Consider the following 25,015-nt stretch of genomic DNA (forward strand, 5'->3'; position numbering starts at 1 on the left):
GGTCAGGGAGGTGTGGGAAGAGGACACACTGTACCTGTGGTGCTGTGTGTATGAACCAGCATGAACCTACAAACCAAGGTTCGTGCCCATCTCTATTCATGAGTAGATTGCTTGTATTTTCAGAATAGAGAATCAATGTGTATTGCTTTCCATTGCTTCCATTGCTATGCCTGTTTCCAGCAAGCCACTGAGGGTGAAACCTAATACCTGTGAGCCTTGTTTGAGAGTCTTCCTTGCTGTTACTTTTGAAGACAGCATGCAGATGATGTGACTTAAAATCAAGTCAACTCCCTTCTCCTTACTGATTTTTTAAAAAAAAACATTATATCTCTAATGAAGAGATCTGGCGATCTTGAAAGTTTACACAGATTCTTGTATCTTTGATTGCCCTGGTAAGAGTATTGCTTTGTAAACAACATTGTGTATTGTAAATACATATAATTACAATTTGGAGTTTGCTTGTTTTTTCAGATATTTAATTTTGAATTCCCAGTTGGACATAGAAACTCACTAGGGTGGTGTGACACTTGTAAAAACCACTCCTTAAATATCTCACTTACCTTGAAAATCTTGCTTTAAGTCAGGTGTGAGTCGACAGTAGATGACACACTGGCTGTTAAGGAATTTTATTCAAAGGTCAAACTGGACGTTAGGAAGGATGCACATTCTTTACATTAACTTTATATTTGAGATACATACCTCAACAATCAGACTTTCAAATTAAAGTCCATGTTCAGCTTCCAATGACCAGTCGCAGAACAAACCATGCAAAGGATAAGATCCATAGGTGAGGAGAAGTATATGGGCGACGAGCAGATAGTCCTTCATCACTTGGGTAGCACCTGCCAAACAACTGATAAATGGTTTGCCTTTCCTGACCCTCAATGACTTGCCTGTCAGCATAGTTAGAGAATAATGAATGTGTTCGAAATATTCATTAATCAGGCTGTGAATGGAATAAACTTGAACAATGTTAGCATACTTTAAAGTGGGTTTGATCTAGCATTGTATGCTTAGTTACAGAATCCAGATGGTGTGTCTATGGCTTGAGAGGTTCGCAGCATTACAAGTGCAGCTGTTTTTATAGCTAGTTTATTAAGTGATTGGAGAGTAGTGCTTATTAATTCTTTGTATTAAAATACATGTTTCAAGTGTGCTTGAACGATTTTCCTACCATTGTTAGACAGTTCAGCAGCTATATTCTGGCAGTGTGTACAGTTTTTCTTGATGTCTGTGGTGGTGCAATCATGGTGCTTAAATCATTTAACTTTTAATTTATAATTCCAGGTTACAGTGAGGTCTTGACTTAAGAACGGCCCGAGTTAAGAACATTTTGACTTACAAACCACTCTCACAGGAAAATATTGACTTGACTTAAGTACTTAGATTTGAGTTACGAACTGAAAAAAACCCACGTGGGAGGCAGGGAAAGTGCAAAATTTGAACTTTCAGTTAACTGTTGGCCAGTGAAAAGGGTGCCTGTCTGCTTCCTCACTCCTCCCAGCGTTTAGAGAGTGGATTGGGAGACAGTCTTCAGACTGCCTGGACTGTATTTTCCCTGCCTTCCCTGAACCTTTCTTGACCTAAGAAAAAAAGAAACAAAATATCCCCCTCTAGTGGTCGAAGGCGGAATAGCAGCTTCCCATTAGTTTCTGTGGACGGAAAAGAGCAGATATGGATCAAATGGTTCTCAATGCATTCCTATGGGAAATGCAGATTTGACCTGAGAACTTTTTGACTTGAGAACCGCCTTCCAATACGGATTAAGTTCTCAAGTCAAGACCCCACTGTACTTCACTGCCTTGTGTGTATGGTATAGCTTGGGTGGGGAAGCTCCATTTGTTCCAGAGGTCAGATAGTAGACTGGATGCTATCAAGGGACAGAACTTCACCACTGCTCTCCACTTGATGTTATCTCTTCACTCTTTTTCCTTGTGTTGTCTGTCAGGTTTTCCATGCAGAGACAAAGAGTTCCATGCCCTCCTCTGTATAGAGAAACTCCCTTCCAAGGTCCCTAACCAGGTGGATGAGGAAGGTTGCCCAGAGGGTTTCCTAATGTAGTTCTTCTGATCAGTGATAACAGCCACATTTTCCTTTTGCGTTGGAGAGGTGAGTGAAGGAAAGTGTCTTGCTGTTATCTGTGATCAGTGATAGTAATGTACAGTATCGTGATAGTAACGAATTGTCTTGTGCTGTCAAACCTATAGTTCAATGCATTCCAGTGGGGGGGGGAAATTCACCAAAAATTAACGAAAACTCAGAACAAAGCCAAATTAAGTTTGCAAAGGTTTTACAAGGTGCACTAATGATCCCAAGCATTTAAAACAGTTTTTGAACATTTTAAGACACACTTAAAATAGCGAAAACGGACATCGCTAAGTGAAACAGGGGGACCTAAACTGTCATTGCTAAGCGAAGCAAGGTCCTGAACATCGCTATGCAAAATTTCCCCATAGGGAACATCGCTAAATGGAGCGCAAAATCGCTCCAAAAACCTCATCGCTAAGCGAATACATAGTTAAACGAGGCAATCGCTAAGCGAGGCACCACTGTACATGATAGTTTGTTAAGTCTTAATACCGTGGCATTTGTGAACAAATGACAGACACTATGAGCAGTTGTAGATAAGTTTTTTTAATCATTCTGTTGCCTTGTCTCATTCGCGGAATTTAATGGGAACTCAGAGAACATCTTCCTCGCTATAACTATCATTTTTCTGCAGCTGCTTCTGTCTTTTCCTTAACATAGAAAACTAGTTGAAAGAGGATACACTAAATAGCTGCAAAATGCCTTCTATTTGCTAGCACAAGAAACTCTCCATCTAGCAGTGCCCCATGTGCTCTTTCAATTCTGGATGATCAATCTCTTAAACTTGTTTACAAATGAATCCTTGTTGGCTCACTGATGAATTTTGTTTAGTACAGCATTAGCCAATGTGACTAGGACAATTCTGTTGGGGATCCTGCAGTTCTGTTGTTACATCATCTCAAGTGTCCCTAATGGTAAGTTTGTCTAAGATAGAAAGTACATCTGAAATACACAAGCCTATATTTGAAGGGTTCAGATTTTCGGGTCAAAAAGTGGTACAGTTGGTTTTACTGGGTACCTAAAAGGTCCAACTTTTTAAAAAATGAGCATGGGATTAATTCTTATAAAATAAGCTGGTGATAAGTGGAACTCAGATTTTTACATTTAAATTAGTTTCATAACTCAAATGTAAATTATAAATAAGCACATCTCTTTTAAAAAGAATTTAGAGTATGATGAGAATTTAATATGAACATGTTAAATCTTACTGGATAGCTCAGTGGTTTAGGTATCTGGCTGTGGAGCCAGAGGTTGGGGGATTTGATTCCCTACTGTAGTTCCCTGACAGGGGCTGGACTCAGTGATCCATAGGATCCCTTCCACCTCTGCAGTTCTAATTATTATTATTACTTTAAAAAGATGGGGATGTGTTAATCAGGTTTTTTTTCAAAAAACTGCAAATCGGAGAACCATGATCTCTTGAACTTGTTTTGTTAATGTTGCAGAAACTTTATTGTAGGAATTTCTCCAGACCTCAGGACTATCCAGTCACTAGACATGATAGAATCCATAAGCTGCTATTTTGTATCTCCGTGGAATCATCCACTAAGCCCACATGGATGTTCTTGAATTCTTGGTTATTTGGGTTTTTTGGAGGTAGTTGTGATTTTTGGAGTCAAAACACCTTACAGAACTCAGGTGGTAATGTTTCAGATAACATTTTAAGTAATAATATCCGTGGAGATTTGGTGTCAACCAGTTGATTTGGATATGCCTACTTTAGTTGTGATTTCAGCATAGTAAGTTGCAACTAGTCGGCTCATTTGAATCAACAGAACTCAGAGAGGAGTTGACTCTCCAAATGCTCACTTATTCCATGAGATTCTAGTACAACTTACTATGCTACGTAACAGGATTTCAGCTTATGATTTGAGTATATTTTGTTTTTTTTAAACTGATGACATAAAATTTCAATCTTTTAATTGAAATAATATCAACTGTGAGTCCTGATGGCAATTTTTAGAGTATCTATTTTAATTCTATTTTAATTGTTTTTATCTTTTAATTGTATTTCTATTGTATTTTAATTGTTGTAAGCCACCCAGAGACCTTTGGGTAGAGTGGGCGGCATATAAGTTTAAATAAATAAATAAATAAATAAATTTCATTACCAGTAACAGTAATAGAAATGAAAGAGGAATAGACCTAAAATTATAACAAAAGAGACTGAATTTTAAAATATATGTTGGTTGGGATTCTAACTTGAATGGAAGGAAGGTAGTGTTCAGAGAAGTGATCTTTCTGGAAGTGTATGAGTTTTTTTCTGCCAGTGGACCAAAAGTTTGAGGCCAAAGCCTTTGCTGCTTTTGAGTATGCATAATTATTTACAACAAAATGCACATTTAATCAGTACTGAATGCATTGCAGTGGTTCAGACAACACAATAACCATGCAGTAGAAATGGCTAAATAAACAACTGAGACTCTCTCTGTGGTTTGCTTAGTGTACGAGTATGAATAGGAGCAGTGTGAGTAGGAGCCTCATGGTGCAGTGGTTAAACTGCAGTACTGCAGCCAAAACTGCTCGTGGCCCAGGTCTTGCAATCCCAGGTAGCTGGCTCAAGGTTCAATTAACCTTTCATCCTTCCGAGGCTGGTAAATTAAGTACTGTACTGAGCTTGCTGGGGAAGGGGGGAAATGTGTAGCCTGCATAATTAAGTTGTAAATCGCCCAAAGAGTGCTTGAAGCATTATGAAGAGGTATATAAGCAGCATCCTTTGCTTTCCTTCCCTTTACTTTGCTTTACTTTGAATGTAGCTGCGGTCCTCTCTCAGGTTTGCTAAAGGAACATTTAACTGGAGTAAGCAGAGCAAGATGCTGGCATGAGTGGTTGTAATTGATAGGACCTGCTGGCTTATTATGTCACCTGAAATGGGCCAATGAGTTGGATCTCTCTCCCTTTTTGCCAGTGGGACTATTCCCTCAGAAAGCTACTACTGGTGGGGGAGTGCTATCTTTCCCACTGCTCTAGAGATAAGCATAACCATCTAGAGCAGATTTTGAGATGAAGCATAGAGAGCTGCTGTGGAAGAGAAGAATCAGAGAAGCTTGCTGCCTGTTTCATTCAGACAAAAGGATTCTTGTTGCAGTACAATATAATAATATTGTCCTTTTTTAATAGTGCTGAGCTGATTACCCTGGATTGTTAATTGGACCAATATAAGTCAAGTAGTATATTACTGCCGGAACAAAACTTTAAGCTTTTTATATTAGGCATTGCAAGTTCTAACAAGAGTTCCTTGCATTTGCTTCTGGTTTTGCTTTTCAACAACATGTGGACATTTCTCTTTCTCTCTCTCTCTTTCACTTTCTCTCTCTCTTTCTTTCTTTTTCTTTCTTTTATTATTTTGGTGCTTCCAAGCCCAAGAATCTGTTTTTTGGAAGTGCAAGGAAATTGGTAAAAGACATATTGGAGTACTGTATTATGAAGGCACTTGTCATGAGTTTTGGGTACAATGTATAGATGTTTTATGTATGTAGTTCTGTGTTGCTTGTGGGTTTTAGTTAGCTTTATTACATTAATTTTCACATTGTGCAGGTTTCCTAAGATTAAAGGATAGCTAGTTAATTGCCTTTTAAAATAGGAGGGGTGATGATATTTTTTGTGATTATTAATCAGTAAAGATTGTGATGTGGTAAGTTTAACTGCAACATAATTAGTTCCACTTTGACTTGTTCCACCGAAGAGATCTAATTCTCAAACATCTCTTTCAAAAAACATTAAGCTATGTAATGTCGCCAAATATTGAGTGTAGTGGAAGTATTGTAGTAAAAAGCTAACGGAGATGTAAATTAGATGATTGAACTTAATAGCATCTGTTGTTTCTAGGTTTTAAATACTCATATGATTTATGTGAGGGATAAAATTGTTAAATATATCTAAAGATGCAGTATCATTGTCGATCAGATAGGGGCTATAGCTTGAATAAAGTTAGGTGTTATAACTTAAAAGCGTCCTTTTAAATTATTTAAAATCTTTCAGATAGTTGTTGACTTAAAGTGGCAGTTGTGACCAGGAGGAAAAAATGCTTTTTGACTAAGAGAAATTGGCATCTGGATCTCTCTTTGATTCTTCTCTTAATGCCTCCAAAGGAGCCTGTGAACTTCAGCAAGACCTATTATTCATATTCTCTTTGTATTTGTAGAGAAGAGGAATCTCCATATTCTTTTCTCCTCAGAGGGGCTTTTCCAGATGTCATGTACCAGCATGAGCTTCTGACTCATCAGGACTCATTTCACATCTTGGAACTATTTTATTGTATCTCCATGGCTTGAGCGAATTAGCCAAATCTTGGGATGTCCATACTGTACTTTGTGCACTCCATTTTGTACCATATATCTTGGTGAAGAATTTAAAAGTCGTACAAGCTAGCATATTTTGTGCATTTATACATCGTACCAATAATATTGTTCACGTATTCACCTATACATTTTGCATTTTGTATGACTCTTTGATTCCTCTTTAACTTATGAGTAGCTGTTCTTTCACTTATAACAAATTTCCCATAACTCAAACAGTGACAACTTGTACACAGCAACAATAATCAGATTTATACTTACAAATAAAGATGGGTATGAACCTTGGTTTGGCGTTCCCTTTCCCCACCTCCTTGGCTGGATCCCCCGCTCACCAGGCAGAGTATGCTACTCTTCTCCTCCTCTTTGGCTGTTTGACCTGTCCCCAGCAGGAGCACAGGTTTCCCTGCCCCATCTCCTTGGCTAATCACCTACTCAGACAAGGAGGCAGGAGAGGCAAACCTGTGCTCTTGCTGGGGAGTGGTTAAACAACTAAAGAGGAGGAGGCTGGTGATTAGCCAGGAAGGGAAGGGAGGGAATGCATACAAACCGGCATGAACTTCTGAACCAGGGTTTGTGCCCACTTCTACTTGCAAATATGCATCTTTAGGACTCGTGTGGCAATAACTGCTTCTCTTGTTTTATTTTATTTGTGTGCTGTCTTTCTCTGGTTATAGAGACTGACGATGTTTCACGAATAGTTAAAAAATACCGTTGAAACCATAGTAACTGAAATCCAGCAATCACAGCTAGAGTAGATCCATTGAATCAGTGGGGATTTAGTGAGTCAGCTTCTTCATAGGTTCCATCAAGTTAGTGGGCATACTCAAGTTGTGACTTACTGCTGGGTTTTACCCGATAAGTTATAACATTTTAGAAAATTAAATTTAACAATATTTAAAATTGCTAATAGAACATTAAAAATTAGAGATAGATGTAATGAGGGGCTGGCCCCCTGGGGCTGGACTGTCCACTCACATGTCCACCACTGGCTCCACTCTCCCTTGCAGTCACTCCAGATCTCCTGGTTGGCTAGCCACTCCTGGCAGGAGGAGGGAAGACAAGTCTCCCTGCAAGGTTGATGAGCTTGCAGGGAACTCAGGAGTGATTGGAAGGGAGAGTGGAGCTGGCGGCGGACACATGAATGGATGGTCCAGCCCCAGGGGGCCGGACCCTCATCATGTCCAGCTGTGCGGGGCTATTCATATACGAATACCCCCATCTCTATTAAAAATACTTTAAAAAACAGTTACAACAAAGAAGGATGTGCAGTAAATACTACGAAACTCAGTTGTGTTCATTTATTAAAAACTTCACTAAAATTGGGATTTTTGCTTCTCATCTGAAGAACAAAAGGGAGGGAGCTAGCATGGCCTTCATGAAGGACATCTCACAATCTGGGAGCAGCTGCTGTAAATATCCTCTCTCACATCTTTACCAAATGTGCCTGAGAAAGTAGGAGGACCTCATTTGGAGACTTTAAAGACCTGGCAGACCAACATACAAAAAAAGAGGTCCTTCAGATAGCTGGACCCAAACTGTGTAAGTCTTTATAGATTGTATTTATAGCCATTACTCTGAAGTGGGTATGGAAACACATCCGGGACAATGAAGTTGTTGTAATAGAAGACTTACATGTGTAGCTGTCCCTGGTTAGCAGTCTGATTGCAATGTTGGAACCAGCTGAATTTTTCAAGTACTGTATTTTTCTGTGTATAAGACTATACTTTTGTCTAAAACCTTTAGATTAAAAATTGAGGGTCGTCTTATACATGGAAGTAAGCTGAGGAGAGAACAAACACAAGTAGAGGGGAAAGCAGGGATCAGAGTGATCCTGCAGGGCTTTGATCCCTGCTTTCCTCTCCACTTGTTAAGCCTTAGCAAAAGGAAAGCAGGGATCAAAGCTGTAGGATGGCTTTGATCTCTGCTTTCCTCTCTGCTTACTAAGTCCCATAGGGGTTAGCAAAAGGAGCGGGGGCAAAGGATCAATGCAACCCCGTGGCTGTATAAAGGGAAAAGAGATCAAAATGATTGTGTAGTGGCAGGATTGCTTTGATCCCTTTCCCCCTCCTTTTGCTAAGCCCCGTTAGGCTTAGCATGAAGGGAGAAAGCAGGGATCAAAGCGATCCTGCAGAGTTTTGATCCCTTCCCCCCTACACTTGCTAAGCCCCACTTAGATTTCTTAATTTGAGGTTAGAAAAGGGGGGCGTCTTATACATGTGGGCGCCTTATACATGAAAAAATATGGTACTTTCCAAGACATCCCCATATGTGTTGTTGTAGTCCAGGTAAGATGTAACAAAGTTATACTTCACCATAGATATCTCAAAAAATTGGTACAGCTAGTCCACTGGATTTAACTATGTAGTCACACTCTTGACTACCATAGAAAGCAGGGTAGCCAGGCTGAGGGCTGAATCTAGGAGCATGCCCAAACTGCAAAACTGAATTTTCAGTAGTAGTGTAACCCCGTCCAACATAGCCTACATTCCTATTTCTTTATCTGCCTTTTGACTGAGCAGGAGTACTTCTGTCTTGTCTGGATTAAGCTTCAGTTTGTTCATCATCACAGTGCATTACTAACATCAGACACTGGTTTAAAACAGTGTACTTTCTTTGAAGTTAATTGAAAATGTACTTTCCTTGAAGTCAATTGAAAATGAAAAATAGAACTGAGTTGACAGGATACTGAACCCCCAAACTCCAAAATATCTCTCCCAGTGATTTTATGTGTGCTGAATAACATGGGAGGCAGAATTGAACCCTGGTAGAGACCCAATGGACCAGCAACTGAATGGAATTCCCTTTATACCTTCTTATGAGCATGCCCTTCCAGGAACGATCAGAGCCGTGGTTGGAAGTTGCCCCCAAGTCCCATGCCAGAAGGATGGCCCAAAAGGACTTTCTGGTTTGATGGTATTGAAATCTGCCAAGATTTAGAACCAACTGGGACACATTCCCAGTATAGGTCATCCATGAAGCTGTTCTATAACTGGCCCTGAAACCAGATTGAAATGGATCTTGAAACTTTTTCTCATGCAGGAACCACTGCAGCTGAGACTCCAACAAACAATCAGGCTTGTTTGCCCAAAAATGGAATATTGGGGACTGGCCAGTAGTTATGTGACATGGTGGGGTCACACAACTACTGGCCCATTCAAGCATGCTGCAACCTTGCTTTGCTGTAAAGAAGGCATCCTCATATGCTCTTGGCCATTCTTCCCCTTTCATCTGCTTTTATAAGGAAGGAAGGATGAGGGTCGAGCACAAAGATAATGCATCTCATTCAAGGACCCTGTCCACATATTGGGTCTGCACAGATTGATAGATATCCATTATCACAGGGCAAGAGGGAGCCAAAGTTACATCCACAGAACCTCGGTCGACAACAGCATCCAGGTCAGAGTGGGTCTAAGTGACCTTGTATGCAAGATGCTCTGCAAATTCTTCATGATGGCTGTTCATCCTCTCCTGGGGGTTTAGTTGTCCAGTCTTGGGAACTGGATATGAAGTAATTAGCTTCCTTTACATCTGTGATCTTCTGTGCCTGTTGATTATCAGTCCCCTAATCAGAAGTGGATCATCCTTATTGTGTATGCTAGTCCCTTTAGCTCTTCTAGCCTCATTTTATGTATACAGTGGTGCCTCGCAAGACAAACACCTCGCAGGACGAAAAACTCGCAAGACGAATGGTTTTTGCGATCGCTGTGGTGCCTCGCAAGATGGCTTCTTCTATGGCCATGCTTCACAAGACAATTTTTCCTCCCACAAGACCGATGCCTTGCAAGACGAAAATAATTCTTTTGTCTTGCGAGGTTCCCATAGGAATGCATTGCAATGCATTCCTATGGGAAACTGCTTTTCGCAAGACGGAAATTTCACAAAGCAGTGCTACTCACGGAACGAATTACTTTCGTCTTGTGAGGCACCACTGTAGCCTATTCCCCATTCTAAGTTTGTTGTTTTAAAAGTGTTTTAATATTGATCTTAGTTGCCATTTTAATATAGTATTTGTTTAATTCTTTTAAAATATTTGTATAGTTTTTTTAGCTTTTAAATACTGTTTAATACTGTTTTAGTGATATAAGCCACCTTGGGTCCTTCTGAGGAGAAAGACGGCACAGAAATATTTTAAATAAATCCACACAGATCCCTCCCTCCACCATCATACTTACACCTGTATATATTTTTAGGTGGCCATTTCCTTCACCCAAAGACAATAGGCTCTATTGTTTATGCCACAGTAAAGGTTATTTTGTACTGTTAGCTACTTAATTAATTACACGGTCTTTGTGTGTATGTACTGGAGGATCTAATAAATGTAGTTCCGACCACTGCAAATATTTGGTGCATCCTGAAAGAGTGAAAGGGTATGAATGTCATAAAAGAACATTGTGATGTCAGCACATTAAACTCTATTACTCAATGTAAATTTCAGTGAAGGGAATTTATCATCTTGTGATAGTTGACTGCAGGAATGCTATTCTATTACCTGGTAGTAAGCTTGCTCTGCTTTTTAAAGTGCAAACAATTTAAATAATGTACATAAAGAGTGTCACCAAACAGTGAGGTTAGTGTATTTCTGAAATTTTATATGTTGCTTTTTAAAGTTCTAGTTCTGTTTAGTATTGTTTGACCATATGAAAGTACACTATAACATGCTGACTAGGTTTTAAAATGCCATTTTCTAACTCTGCAGTTCTAAGATTGTTGTTGTTTTGTACTGTGCCAGGAAAATATATACTTTATAGTATGAAAATCTAAATATAGGTCTTTGATCCTGACCAACATATAGTTGAAAATTTAACATGGGGAAGCATGAAGAAGAAGATAAGACGATGGTGAGGGTATCAGGATAAGAATATGCGTTAATTTATGAATTTTGAAGTTAGATTCTACTTGAAGAAATGGAACACAGTTGCTCAAATCTGAGACAACAAATTATACTTCTATCAAGAGCATCTCATGAATTCCCTCTCTTTTGCATGAGAGTTCTATAATTACCTATACTGTATCTTCTGAATCATGACTATGCAAACTTTTTGGGAACTTAGCAGTAGCCATAATTTGTCAGTTCAGAAATTCTGACAAACTGGTTAGTGAAAACCAAAAAGGAGGCAGTCCTAAGTGCTGCCAAGGCATGGTTATGCATTGCATCTCAGGTGAACCAGTGTGCCACTGTGCTTGATTTTTCAGCAATAATGTTTACTTCCTGAATATCAATTTGAAGAACCAATGGTTCTGTAGTGTGGGTGCATACATGTACAGTACAGTACTTTTTCCACTATTATTATTCACATAATTTTGGAAATTTAGCTCTTTGATAAGGAGATGAAATATTTTAAAAGATTGGCTCTAACAGTTTTGTTTAGGGTGGGTTGACAGGGTCACTGAGATGAAAACTTAGCCAAATTTCTTTTTAAAAAATTATATGCATGTTTTTGCATGGTTTTTTTTTTTAAAAACTACAGGTTCTGTAATTTTCTGTTCAGCTGCTACACAGAGTGGGCAATTATTTCTCATCTCTGCATTTAGATGTGGTATAATAAATAGTACAAATCATTCTTAATCCAGACACAGAAGAATGACCCATCCCCTAAGGAAAGCTCTTTGTTGAATCACTGCTCTGGACTTGCCAATCTGGTTGAGCAACATGTTTAGAAATACAGAGCAGATAGTGCTAATGCAAGAGGGGATGCTTCTATACATTTTATAAGTGAAAGAGTACTGTTCTTCTAATTTAAATTAAACAAGGCGTTGCCCTGCTGAATTATAGGAAACTGAGCTAGAAGAAATGTGGTTTCAAAGAAGTGACATATCCTATATTGTGGTGACCCTAAGGTTTTGAACAAAGAAGTGAAAAGAAAAATCTGTACACTCACAGTGCAAAGGCTCTGGTTTAGCTATATTAAGTTTGTGAGGTATGCCTTGAAACCTTCTGTAAGTTGAGGTTTGCCAATGGTTCTGCCATTCCTGATGACATTTAGTAAACTTTCAATTAAAATGTTTTTAAATAGAAAAGAAGTAGTGTAACCACTGAGAAAACAAGTCCAAAAGTATTGGAGAATTTCTGCCTAGGACTATGGATATTCTGCAAGAAAGGTGTGCAGTTATCTTGAGTTGCATTTTGGTTCATCCACTTTTGAATTTTTTTTTTTGAGGCAGCTACTAACGGCAATTGGCACTTGCTAATCATTTTGAAAATGGCTTCGGCTGCATCACCTGTCTATAAATGTAGGTATTGCATGTGCAATTGTGAGCTATTTCCTTTCAAAAGCTGTTGCTGCCATGAGTTGAACAAGTGGAATGAATTAGAATCTATTCATGTCTTCAGAAACTCTTCAGTAGTTGAATGAGCTTTAAAACAGCAGTGAGCATACTATGGCTCTGAGGTTGTACTTTGGCCTCTGTACTGCCTGGTCTGTTTTAATGGCTTGTAGCCTTCTTTTTCTGGCAAAAAGGTGAATTGCAGCTCCTAAAAGGCTTCTAGAAGTGGGAGTTCACCTTTTAACTACCCTGTTTTCCCGAAAATAAGACATAACCTGAAAATAAGCCCTAGTATGATTTTTCAGGATGCTCATAATATAAGCCCTACCCCAAAAATAAGCACCAGTTAAGTGAAACCCCACCCTATGCCAGGGACTCATTGTGCAGCAGCCAGAAGATGACATGACTGTATTAGAGTAAATGTAGATTGTCGTACATGAAAAAAATAAACATCCCCTGAAAATAAATCATAATGCATTTTTGGAGCACAAATTAATATAAGACCCTGTCTTATTTTGGGGGAAACACAGTATGTCATAGCCCTCTTTACTCATTTTAACACCTCAACTGGCCATTTTCTGAACTGGAAGTCAACATTGAATCCTTATTCTCTGCAATATCTGGCATTTTTGATGGGCTCTGTAGCCTTCCAAAGAGTCCTGGGGGCAGAAAGTTGTCATTGAAACCTGACAAAGTTCTCTACTACTGAAAGAGACAAGTAAGTTACGTAGTGGAGAACTGTGCCTGTTCTGGAATTAGGTCCCTCACTTATGGAACTGAGGAACATTTAAAGAGTGCTGTCATTGTATCCTTCAGGCAATAGGTAAAGTTCATTCTCTAAAGTTCATTTAGGGTTTATTCTTTAAAGCAGAGGTTCCCAACCCCCGGTCCGTGACCCGGCAGTGGTCTGTGGCCTATCCATGACCGGGCTGCTGACACAGATCTCCTACCTCCCTGTGAGCGCCCACCCCGGGAGCGCCGTTACGCGCATGTGCGTGAGCGTGTTCCCCCTGCGAGTGCACCATGTACTTGTGTGCAAGTGCATTCTGCCCCTGCGAGTGTGTTGTGCGCATGCACACGAGCGTATGTGTGCAAGTGAGCTCCGCCCCCCTGCGGGCACACCACGCACCCTCAACTGCAGAACAACCTTCTGCAGTTGGCTAAAGGTTGGGGACCACTGCTTTAAAGTTTGTTTTTCTGGCCAGTGGGTCTTTATAAATTTTTGCAAGCTATTCCACCTTCTTGCTACTTTGAAACATTCTACTTGAACATGTCATGGATGCTTACTGAGCTTTTAATCTGTCATATTTGCTATTTAACACATGTTCTGTTTTTGTGTTTAACATTTGTGTGACCTTTGTTGAATGCCATTGGCTGAAAGGCTGAGCGGAGAAAAAAACCTTAAATGCTAGACTCACTTATATGTGGTGGTGAAGGGTGTCCAAGAGTCAGGCTTATTCCACACCTGGCCAGGTATACAGTATAACCTGCACATTCTAATGCAGTGTGAGTCAAGACAAGAATATTAGATTATAGAAGAAGATTGAAGAACACATATTGTTGCTTGTGTGTCTGTCTCTAGTGTGAAGTGCCTTTGCTTGGAAAATAAGCAAGAGTTAGCTCATTTGAGCTAGTTGCTATATGGCTTACTGCCTTTGGCGTTACAACAAGGGACAGCACCTATGTCTTTTCTGGGGGTTGCTGTGAATCTTGACTGAAGTGACAGAGTGGGGTGGGGCAGATTTTAAGTGAAGAATTTGGAGTGGAGTACAGTATTGCACCTTTTTTAAAAAACCTAGTACCACTTTCCTTAAGCTAAGCTGGCTTCTGTTCTTGGTCTCTGGAAGACGGTCTGCAGCTCAAAGAGAAAGGGTTTAGCTTTTTTTTCCCCTTACCTCCTATTACCTGGCTGGAACTTGTCATATCCACCACCACCCATTGCTGAGGTCTGTTGGCAGTGTGCACTTAAGACCCAGATCTGTTGCAAAATATATAGGTTTTACACTACTAGCCCACTGCTGTCAAACTGTTTAGGATCCTTTATATTTCTGTCTGAGAAACTGGGCCATACTCCCAAAGAAAAGTATTTCCCTTCATCTTTAGAAAGGGCAGGATGTATCTATCCATTTAATATTTCAGTGGACTGATTTACTTGCTAGGTGATACCATAATTAGAACAGTTACAAGTGGAATAATTTGAGTCAGATATTAAAACCAATTGGGAACTGCTGTGTGGAAAATTCTTATTCAGTGCATGAGGCCTTCAGGCAGTTTTGTGTGTGCCTTAATTTTTCGTAGCCACTTTTGTTTGAACTATAGAACTGTTGCTACCAAATATTTCTCTTGAAAATGTTTTGCAATTTTTACCTGGCACTATTTCCAGCTCTGTCTCTTTTAATTACATTGAGTACAGCATCAAACTAGTTAAGAAAAATTAAATGCTTTGTATACGTTTTCCTATATTAAATATTTTAAATACATTTCAAAATATTTTAGCAAAATGAAGTATAGCAGTCTGTGCGAATCTTTGTTAAAAGTCTTTAAGAAGACATGATAATATTTGTGAAAGAGGATTGAGATAAATTGACCTCAGATCTTCATCTACTCAATATTTTTTTTTCATTGAAAAGCCATCTCAACCCAGCAAAAATTCTGTTAGAACAATTGATGGATATTTATGTTTGGAAGGAGAGATATGTCCTATGTTTTGAAGAAGGTTCCAGGTAAATTTATCTAATAGGTGTAGTAGGTGAGCAGATTTAGAGTAAAACTTTTGGGATGCAGTTTGCCAACTGACATCAGTTAACTCACCTCTGTGAGTTAAAATAGTGGGGTTCACCTCCAAGCACACATACAGTATGAATTGCACTCTGCTTTAGATCCATCAGAATGTTTTTGTCTGACAACTTAAAACAGTGGTTCTTAACCTTTGTTACTCAGATGCTTTTGAACTGCAACTCCCAGAAACCCCAGTCAGCACAGCTGGTGGTGAAGGCTTCTGGGAGTTACAGTCCAAAACTCCTGAGAAACCCAAGGTTAAGAACCAGTGACTTAAAAGATGTATCTTAATGCTGCAGTATTAGGCAACTATTAACCTGTTGATCAGAACAGTTTAATAGCAATTAGATGCTTGGTCAGTGGCTTAATAGCCCAGACAGAGAAAACATTGGATTCTTAACTAGAGGAGAATATTTAAGCGTAATGGCATGTTTGCTCTGTGACCACTTCAGATGTTACACGTCCACAAAATTATGACCCAAATTGTCTTGTCTGTTTACACTGGTGTAGCACAAACTGCATAATGTTTGGAGGTGAATTAGATCAAGTTAAGAAGTTACTGTAGACATTATCCATTACATACTGAGTTTCATGACTCAGCATGCAACTAATACTGTCTATGGCGATTTCTTAACTTGGACTAATTCAGCTCTGAAAGGTACACCATTTATGTACTTACGTAAGAGGATTTTGACCTCTGTGTAGTAACTCTTGACGGTTTCAGTAGTAAAAAATGAGCTAGCCAACAAAGTAGTTTCCATAAATTGGTAGGCTACAAAGGTTTATTATCCTACTATATATTAATTTAAAAACCATTACTTTATGTAGATTCTCTGGTATCCAAGTCTGCAGAAAGCAAGCATAAAGACATAAATGTACTAGATTTCCAAAAATTCTAAAACAATAATAAAAAGGCAGTATTTGGGAATTCTTTTTATATTCTATTTGACATAACTTTACATCATATCATATAGACAAAAATCATGTCCATCGTTCCTGACTTCCCTTCACAAATTTTAAATGGCCAAAGAGCATACAGTGTCCTTTAAGGCTATACTTGCACCTGTTTATAACAGAACTGTGCAGGGCATTGCAGATTAAATTATGTTCCCATCATCCAGTGATTGGAGTTGGAGTTTGCTAAGATTGAGCCTAAAATTTTTATTGCATTTATGGTATTTATGCATAAAGTAATGTGTACGTTGCTGAATACATGAAGTAATACCGTTTTACCGAAAATAAGACCTAACCTGAAAATAAGCCCTAGTATGATTTTTCAGTATGCTTGTAATACAAGCCCTACCCCCCAAAATAAGCCCCAGTTAAGGGAAACCCCACCCTTCACCATTGTGCAGCAACCAGAAGAAGATGACATGACTGTATTTGAATAAATGTAGATTGTTGTACGTGAAAAAATAAAACATCCCCTGAAAATAAGTCCTAATACATTTTTGGAGAAAAAATTAATATAAGACCCTGTCTTATTTTCGGGGAAACACGTACATGGTTTATGAACATAGATAGCAGTGTTGTTTTTTCACTTAATCATTCTAAGCTAGCTTTCTCTTAACTGGTTACCTTCCACATATTTGCAGCTACAGTACAGATCTTGTCGGCCCTGGACAGTATGATCAGTTTTTCAAAAATTATCCGAATGGTAGTTCAAAACATGTCAAAGAAACTGTTGAAGAAGGCTGCCATAAGCCATTGATTAACATAATGTTGAGGTCTGTAACAAAAATAACTTTTTTGTCAGGGCATCTGCTGCATCATCAGTCCTGGTACCTGATTAGATATCATACTTGCTTTCTGGGAAGAGAAAAGATAATAAAGCACTGACTCTGTTTACAGAGCACCCTTAATTTGCTCATGGATGTGCTGATTTTTTTTTTAAATTAAGCTGGCTATTGTCATGGAGTTGAAGCATAAATTTGTTGACTCAGAAACACCAACACATACTTAACACCACAAGAACAGAATTGCAGCAATGTCTCATGGTGAACACAAATACAGAAACAAGAATAGGTAGCAACCATGCTGAAATCTAAGCAAAAGCTGATAGTGTATGGTATGAGGACACTGCAAGGGAACACTGAGCAGAATTTGTGGCTTCCTTGAAGGTAGAATTCCTTATCTGGTCGCACATGGAAAAATGAATGTTACCGATACCTATGATGCTGATTTGGGGGGCAACAAATACATAATAGTGTAATAGCTGGTAAAGTTGCTACATCCATGTAATGCGAAAAATTTACACATTACTGTACTTTTTCTTGTTATTTTTGGGGAACATTTTGAGTGGAATTTAAAAATACTTTTAAAGGTAGATTTCTTAGAGAAAGGAACTCAAATAATCAACAGTGGAACTGATAATGAAATGAACTACTGTTGAAAGCTCACAGTTGGCGATGGCAATAAGTTTCTCTTGGCTTGCAACATGTGACAGTTTTGAAAAGCAACTTTCTGAGCTCTGGCAAGAAGGAAAGATCAACCTTCTCTCTACTTGGCTGTATCTTGTTTTTGTACTTTGCGATTTTAGTGTTTAGTTCAGCTGTTTAGTTCACATGTTCTTGTCATATTTTAAATCCTGTTCGATGGGTATATGCCAGCACAATGGAATTGAGGTCATGGCAGCAGCCAATGGTTGCTGATGAAAAGCTTCCTTTTGCAGTGTTGGGCTACACATGACTGCATTGTGTTCAAGCTGCGCAACTGGATTTCACCCATTTGTTTGTCGATTAAAATTATGCTTTCAGGACTCAGAGCCATGTATTAAAATTATATGAATAGTGGTGAATTCAAGGAAATGAGATGCTTTTTAAAGAAGAACATATCCATAGTAGTAATGATTTCACTGCTACTTTTTTACTGTCTGCTGTGAATATCAGTATGTCCAGTGAACCCCAGTCTTGGGAACTTCTGGAAGCAATTGAAAGGCTTACAAACTGAACTTCTGTCAGAGTTTGGTTTTTTGAGGAGCTTTGGGAGTTTGGTTCCTTTTCTTACCAGTCAAAGTGTCATCTTCCCAATACCAGTAGTCTTAGGAGTCCGTTGGTTGAGCTGTATTGTGAGGCGGAGTCCCCTTGGGTTTGTCCTAGCCCTCTTCCTGCCAGAAATGATTTTTATGAGCAGGGAATTTAGTGTATTGCAACAAACGCATTCCAGACAAATATTTAAAATCTAAAAAGATGACACTGTTAAGGTGCTACACTCAATATGCCAGCAAGTTTAGAAAACTCTGCAGTGACCAGAGGACTGGAAAAGATCAGTCTACATCCCAGTGCCAAAGAATGCTCCAACTACCATACAGTTGCACTCATTTCACATGCTAGCAAGGTTATACTCAAAATCCTACAAGGTAGGCTTCAGTAGTATGTGGTAGCAGTAACTCCCACGTACAAGCTGGATTTTGAAGGGGCAGAGGAACTCGAGACCAAATTGCTAAAATGCGCTCGATTATGGAGAAAGCCAGAAAGTTCCAGAAAAACATCTACAGTGGTGCCCCATATAGCGACGTTAATCCGTTCCAGGATTAACGTTGCTATCCGGAAACATCGCTATGCGTGGGGGAAAACCCATAGGAACGGAGTTTAATGCGTTCCTATTTGGGAAAAAACTCACCTTTATGCGAAAATCCTCCATGTGGCCGCCATTTTCGCTGCCCAGTAAGTGAGGAATCCAGGCCAAAACACAGCGGGTGGCCATTTTGCCATCTTCCGCGCTCCAGCCCCTCTCCCTCCCCACCTTACAGCTGATCGGCGATGCTCTTAGAAGCTTCCCCAGCAGGTAAATAGGCAGTGGAAATGCACTGGGGAAGCCTCTGAAAGCAGCGCTTTCCACCCCTGCACCCTCCCTCACGCCCCCCATGGCAAAGCGGGGCTTTCAGAGGTGCATTTTCACTGCAGAAAAAGCCCCAGGAGGCTTCTGAAAGCGGCGCTTTGCCGGGATGGGGGGGTGGTAGGGGCAGGCCTGCCCCCCAGAGCTCCCCCTCGTGCCGCTTTCGGAAGCCTCCTGGGGCTTTTTCAGCAGTGCAAATGCACCTCCAAAAGCCCCGCTTTGCCGTGGGGGGCGCGGGGGGGTGGCAGGCCTGTCCCTCCCACCCCCACCCCGGCAAAGCGCCGCTTTCAGAGGCTTCCTCAGTGCATTTCCACTGCCTATTTACCTGCTGGGGAAGCTTCTAAGAGCACCGCCGATCAGCTGTAAGGTGGGGAAGGGGAGGGGCTGGAGTGGGGAAGATGGCTCCCCAGCTCTTTTCTGGGATGATCGCTTCCCCCCTCATCGCAAGCTGTGCAAAAATGGGGCATTTGCGATGATGGGGGGGGGGGGAAGCCATCATTGCAAGGCGATTTTTTCCTATAGGGAACATCGCAATGCGATCGCAAAAGCGATCGCAAAATCTTCATCACTATGCGGATTCATCGTTAAACGGGGTGCCTGTTAAGTGAGGCACCACTGTACTTCTGCTTCATTGACTATGTAAAAGCCTATATGTGGACCAGAACAAACTATGGCAAGTTCTTAAAGAAATGGGAGTGCCTGACCACCTTATCTACCTCCTGAGAAATCTATATGTGGGACAGAAAGCAACAGTTAGAACTAGATGTGGAAGAAGTGGTTGGTTCAAAATTGGGAAAGGAGTACGACAAGGCTGTATATTGTCTCCCTGCTTATTTAAATTATATGCAGAATAAATTGTGCGAAAGGCAGGACTGGTGGAATCCCAAGATGGAATTAAGATTGCCAGAAGAAATATCAACAACCTCAGATGTGCAGATGATACCACTCTGATGGACAAAGTGAGGAGGAATTAAGGAACCTCTTAATGAGGGTGAAAGAGGAGAGCACAAAAAACAGTCTGAAGGTCAACATAAAAAAACTAAAATCATGGCCACTGGTCCCATCACCTCCTGGGAAATAGAAGGGGAAGATATGGAGGCAGTGACAGATTTTACCTTTTTGGTCTCCATGATCACTGCAGATGGTGACAGAAGCCACAAAATTAAAAGAAGCCTGCTTCTTGGGAGGAAAGCGACGACAAACCTAGACAGCATCTTAAAAAGCAGAGACATCACTTTGCTGGCAAAGGTCCAAATAGTCAAAGCTATGGTTTTTCCAGTAGCGATGTATGGAAGTGAGAGCTGGACCATACAGAAGGCTGACTGCCAAAGAATTGCTGCTTTTGAATTGTGGTGCTGGAGGAGACTCTTGAGAGTCCCCTGGACTGCAAAGAGATCAAACCTATCCATTCTGAAGGAAATCAACCCTGAGTGTTCACTGGAAGGACAGATCCTGAAGCTGAGGCTCCAATACTTTGGCCATCTCATGAAAAGAGAAGACTCCCTGGAAAAGACCCTGATGTTGGGAAAGTGTGAAGGCAAGAAGAGAAGGGGACAACAGAGGACGAGATGGATGGACAGTGTTATCGAAGCTACCAATATGAATTTGACCCAACTCTGGGAGGCAATGGAAGACAGGAAGGCCTGGCGTGCTCTGGTCTATGTGGTCACGAAGAGTCAGACACAACTTAACGACTAAACAACAACAACAACAACCTGCCTCACAGTACCCTCTAATACACAGATTTCTGTGGAGAGGTGCCAATGCTGAGAGTTCCTGAAACGGGAAAGTTCTTATTGCTGTTGCCTCTTAGGTGTCAGTAGAATGTGTGGCACTTCCACACCTCAGAGCAAAATGAGATATTTTACTTCCATATTGACTTCCATGTAAGTGATACCTGGAGTAGATCCCTTGAAATTTATGTGGTGCAGGTCAGTTGTAACTAACAAGTCCAATTTCAGTGACTATGCTCTGAAAACAGGAGTAATATTAGATTTTTGCCCTCTGAGACTGTTTTTAAAAAATGTGCCAGAGGATTCAGGGATGGTAGGACTTGGTGATGACTAGAGATAAAATATGATTGCTGAGATAAGCCAAAATGTGCCAGTTCCTACCTGAAGTTAGTAAGAAACTCTGAATGTATGCCTGGTGTAATTAGGAAATTAGTCATGACGTGTGCTTTTTTTTTAAAAAATAAATTTTTTGGCCATCTCTTCCATCATGCCTTGGCCCAGCAATCCCCATGGAGCTGGTTATTATTGAATTAGTGGTCTGCAAAGCATTGAGGCTAGTGAAGCAGCATGGAGCAACAAAGGCTCTCTGATGGCAGATGGCTCTGAGCAGTGAGTGGTCGTGATTGTTTCTGAAGGTACCTCCAATGCTCTACCACCTGAAGTGATGATTCACTGTTGCTCTTGGCAGAGCTGACCCTGCTGTCTTCCAGGTTCAGAGCTTTTTGCCTGGCAAACAGTCCAAAGTGTAGGCTGTTGCATGTTCTGGAGTATATGGGGTCACGTGATATAATCTTTGCAATTAGATAGAATATACAGTGGTGCCTCGCGGAACGGGTGCCTCGTAGAGCAATGAATTCACTCTACGAGGCTGTTTTTGCGATCGCAAATGCGATCACAAAACGGTGCCCGTATAGGCGGGAAATCGCAGAGCGAAGGTCGGTAAGCTGCTCGCTTACCGACCTTCGCTTTGCGACCCGACAATCAGCTGTCCAGCGGGTCCAAAATGGCCGCCGGAACAGCCGAAAGGGGCCGGGGCGCAGCATTTTCGCACCCTTGGTAAGCAAGGGGAGGGCGCGAAAACGCTGCGCGCAGCCATTTCGGGGCTTCCGGCAGCGTTTTCGCGCCCTCCCCTTGCTTACCAAGGACACGAAAACGCTGCGCCCCGGCCCCTTTCGGCTGTTCCGGTGGCCATTTTGGACCTGCCGGACAGCTGATCGCAGCCATTTTCGCGCCCTCGTTCTGCAAGGGGAGGGCGCGAAAATGGCTGCCGGCATCGCTGTACGGTAAGTAAACGTGCCGATTGGAACGCATTAAACATAGTTTAATGCGTTTCAATGGCTTTTTTACTTCCGTACAGCGATATTTCACACAGCGAGGGTTAATCCAGAACGGATTAACCTCGCTGTGCGAGGCACCACTGTATACAAATTGGTATCAGTTGTGAAAATAGGACTTGATCAGCCCACCAGTGCTCTGTCAGCTATGTCTTAAAATGTCTATCTCTCTGGGAATTTGTCAATTTTTAAATGGAAGAATAATGTGCAGGATATTTAAAAGCCTAAAGTACTGTAGTTGGATGAGAGCTTTAATACATCTTAGATACAATATAGAACATTTGGAACCCAATGATTGTCTGTACATTCAGATGAGATTCTTTACTAATTTTCTCCATAGAATATATGTCTAGATCTAGATGACAGAATAAAAAGGTACATACCGTATTTTTCGCACCATAAGACGCACTTTTCCCCCACAAAACAGGGGGGTGGAAAGTCTGTGCGTCTTATGGAGCGAAGAAAACAGATTATATTTTCCTGTTTTCTTCTCCTAAAAAAATTGGTGCATCTTATGGAAAGGTGCGTCTTATGGAGCGAAAAATACGGTATGTAGTTGAAATACTATGTTTGGAAGTTAGAAACTGAAATATTCTTTTTTCATATTCTGCCTTTGGTTGCTAAGACATGCCCCAGTCTAGAGTTCAAAGGCAATGTTACTCAGATAGTAAGTATGTAAGAAAAACAAAGTATTCCTGCACATTCTGATTTAGTTTGGCAGAACTTCGCAGTGTTGATCGTGGTCAGGTGTTGGCAACTTCTTGAAGCAATATGTGATTTAGTAACAAACAGTTGCACTGGTCTTTGTGATCTTGCTAATATGAAGCTGGAAGTCAAAATTATACTTCCGTTTGGATATGGGTATAAATTTTAAAATACCATCTGGAATCAATCCAGTTGGCAGGCTTTGTGGTGAAAGGTGGTAGAAGTCTTGGATTTGAATAGAATAGTGATGTCCATTTCAGAAGATTGAATAAGCAGAATGCTTGTCTTGAAGAAGCTTTTAAAAGTTGATTATGATCCATTATAACTATCCCAGTACGTTTTACTAACAGTTATTATTATACAGTGGTGCCTCGATTTACGAACTTAATCCGTTCCAGAAGATGGTCGTAACTCGAAATGGTTGTAAATCAAAGCAAAATTTCCCATTGAAATGCTTTGAAACATGATCAGTCATTTCCAGCAGTTTTTTGGTTGCACCTCGAGGCGCTAGTTGCAAGTCGAAGCATTTGTTCCCATAGGAACTAATGCAAAAGCGGTTAATCTGTTCACTACCAATAGGGGGAGAATTTTTCTTCTTTTAACCTATGATGACGTAGGTTTAAAAATGGGCAGGAAAGGAGGGAGGGGACAATGGGGAAAAGAGGAAAGAAAGAAGGTCATCGCTGGGGTACACAGACCCCTCAGACGAAAAGTTTGTGCAGTTAAGCACAAAAAGAGGGTAGATAGATAGATAGACAGACAGACAGACAGACAGACAGACAGACAGACAGACAGACAGACAGACAGACAGACAGAGAGAGAGAGAGAGAGAGAGAGATTGAGAGAGAGAGAGAGAGAGAGAGAGAGAGAGAGAGAGAAGACAATGGGGGGGACTTGAGTATAAACCACATTTTACACCATTCCAAAAACCAGAGCCCCTCAGAGAAACTTTTTCTGATTTTAAAACAAAAGACTTTGGAGTCTAAAATATATCTTACACCATTCCAGCAACCAGAGCCCCCCAGAGAAAATTTTCTGATTATAAAAGAAAAGACTTTGGAGTCTAAACCACATTTTACACCATTCCAGCAACCAGAGCCCCTCAGAGAAACATTTCTGATTTTAAAACAAAAAGACTTTGGAGTCACATTTTAAACCCACACATTTTAAAACAAAAGAGAGGTCACAGTACACAAACCCTAGGAACCACAGAATGCAAAAACAAACAAACAAATCCAGCACCGTTATTCCAGCAAACAGACCTCCCAGTCTAATTTTACATTTTAAAATTACAGTCTAATTTTCACATTAAATTTTAATTTAATATTACAGTCTAATTTTCACATTTTAAACCCACACTGTAGGACCCATCAGAGCACAGAAACATAACCCACCCCCAGCCCAAAACCACGCTGCAAAACCCACCCAGAACAGGCAGTTTTTAAAAAGCAGAAAGCAGCACCTTACCTTACCAGGCAGTCTGAAGCCTCCCTTGCAAACACACACTCTCTCACTCAGAAGCAGAAGTCAGGCAGTCCAAAACCACCTCTGATCGCACACTCTATAACCACTGGGGTGAAAGAGTTACAAAGAAGCAGCCTCTTGGCCACCAACCGTTAGCAATTTGAATTCCCCGCCTTTCCCCCTGCCTTTTCCCCCCGATCGTAACTCGAAGCACCAGTCGTAAGTCGACTGTGGCCGGAGCTGATCGTAACTCAATATGGTCATAAGTCAGGACATTCATAAGTTGAGGCACCACTGTATTCTATTTATATAACTAGTAATTATCATCACCATCACCATCATCATCATGTATTGTTAAGTCAATTCTGACTTGAGTTGGTCCTTTCCATGTATTTCTAGGTATAAAGTACTCAGAAGTGCTTTACCATTCCCTTCTTTTGGGGCACTCTGGGACCTTGCAGCTTGCTCAAGACTATACAGGCTGGCTCTTCTTCTGGGATGCACAGTGGGAAAT

General features: G+C 40.6%; 1 protein-coding gene across 2 annotated transcripts in view; it reads left to right on the forward strand.

Annotated features, from left to right (window-relative positions):
- The window catches only part of TLK1 (tousled like kinase 1), a 95,482-nt gene that overhangs the window by 14,293 nt on the left and 56,174 nt on the right, over positions 1–25,015 (forward strand). The gene's annotated exons all lie outside the window — the stretch shown is intronic.

Source organism: Pogona vitticeps, chromosome 1 (genome assembly GCF_051106095.1).
Source record: "Pogona vitticeps strain Pit_001003342236 chromosome 1, PviZW2.1, whole genome shotgun sequence".
Lineage (NCBI taxonomy): Eukaryota > Metazoa > Chordata > Lepidosauria > Squamata > Agamidae > Pogona > Pogona vitticeps.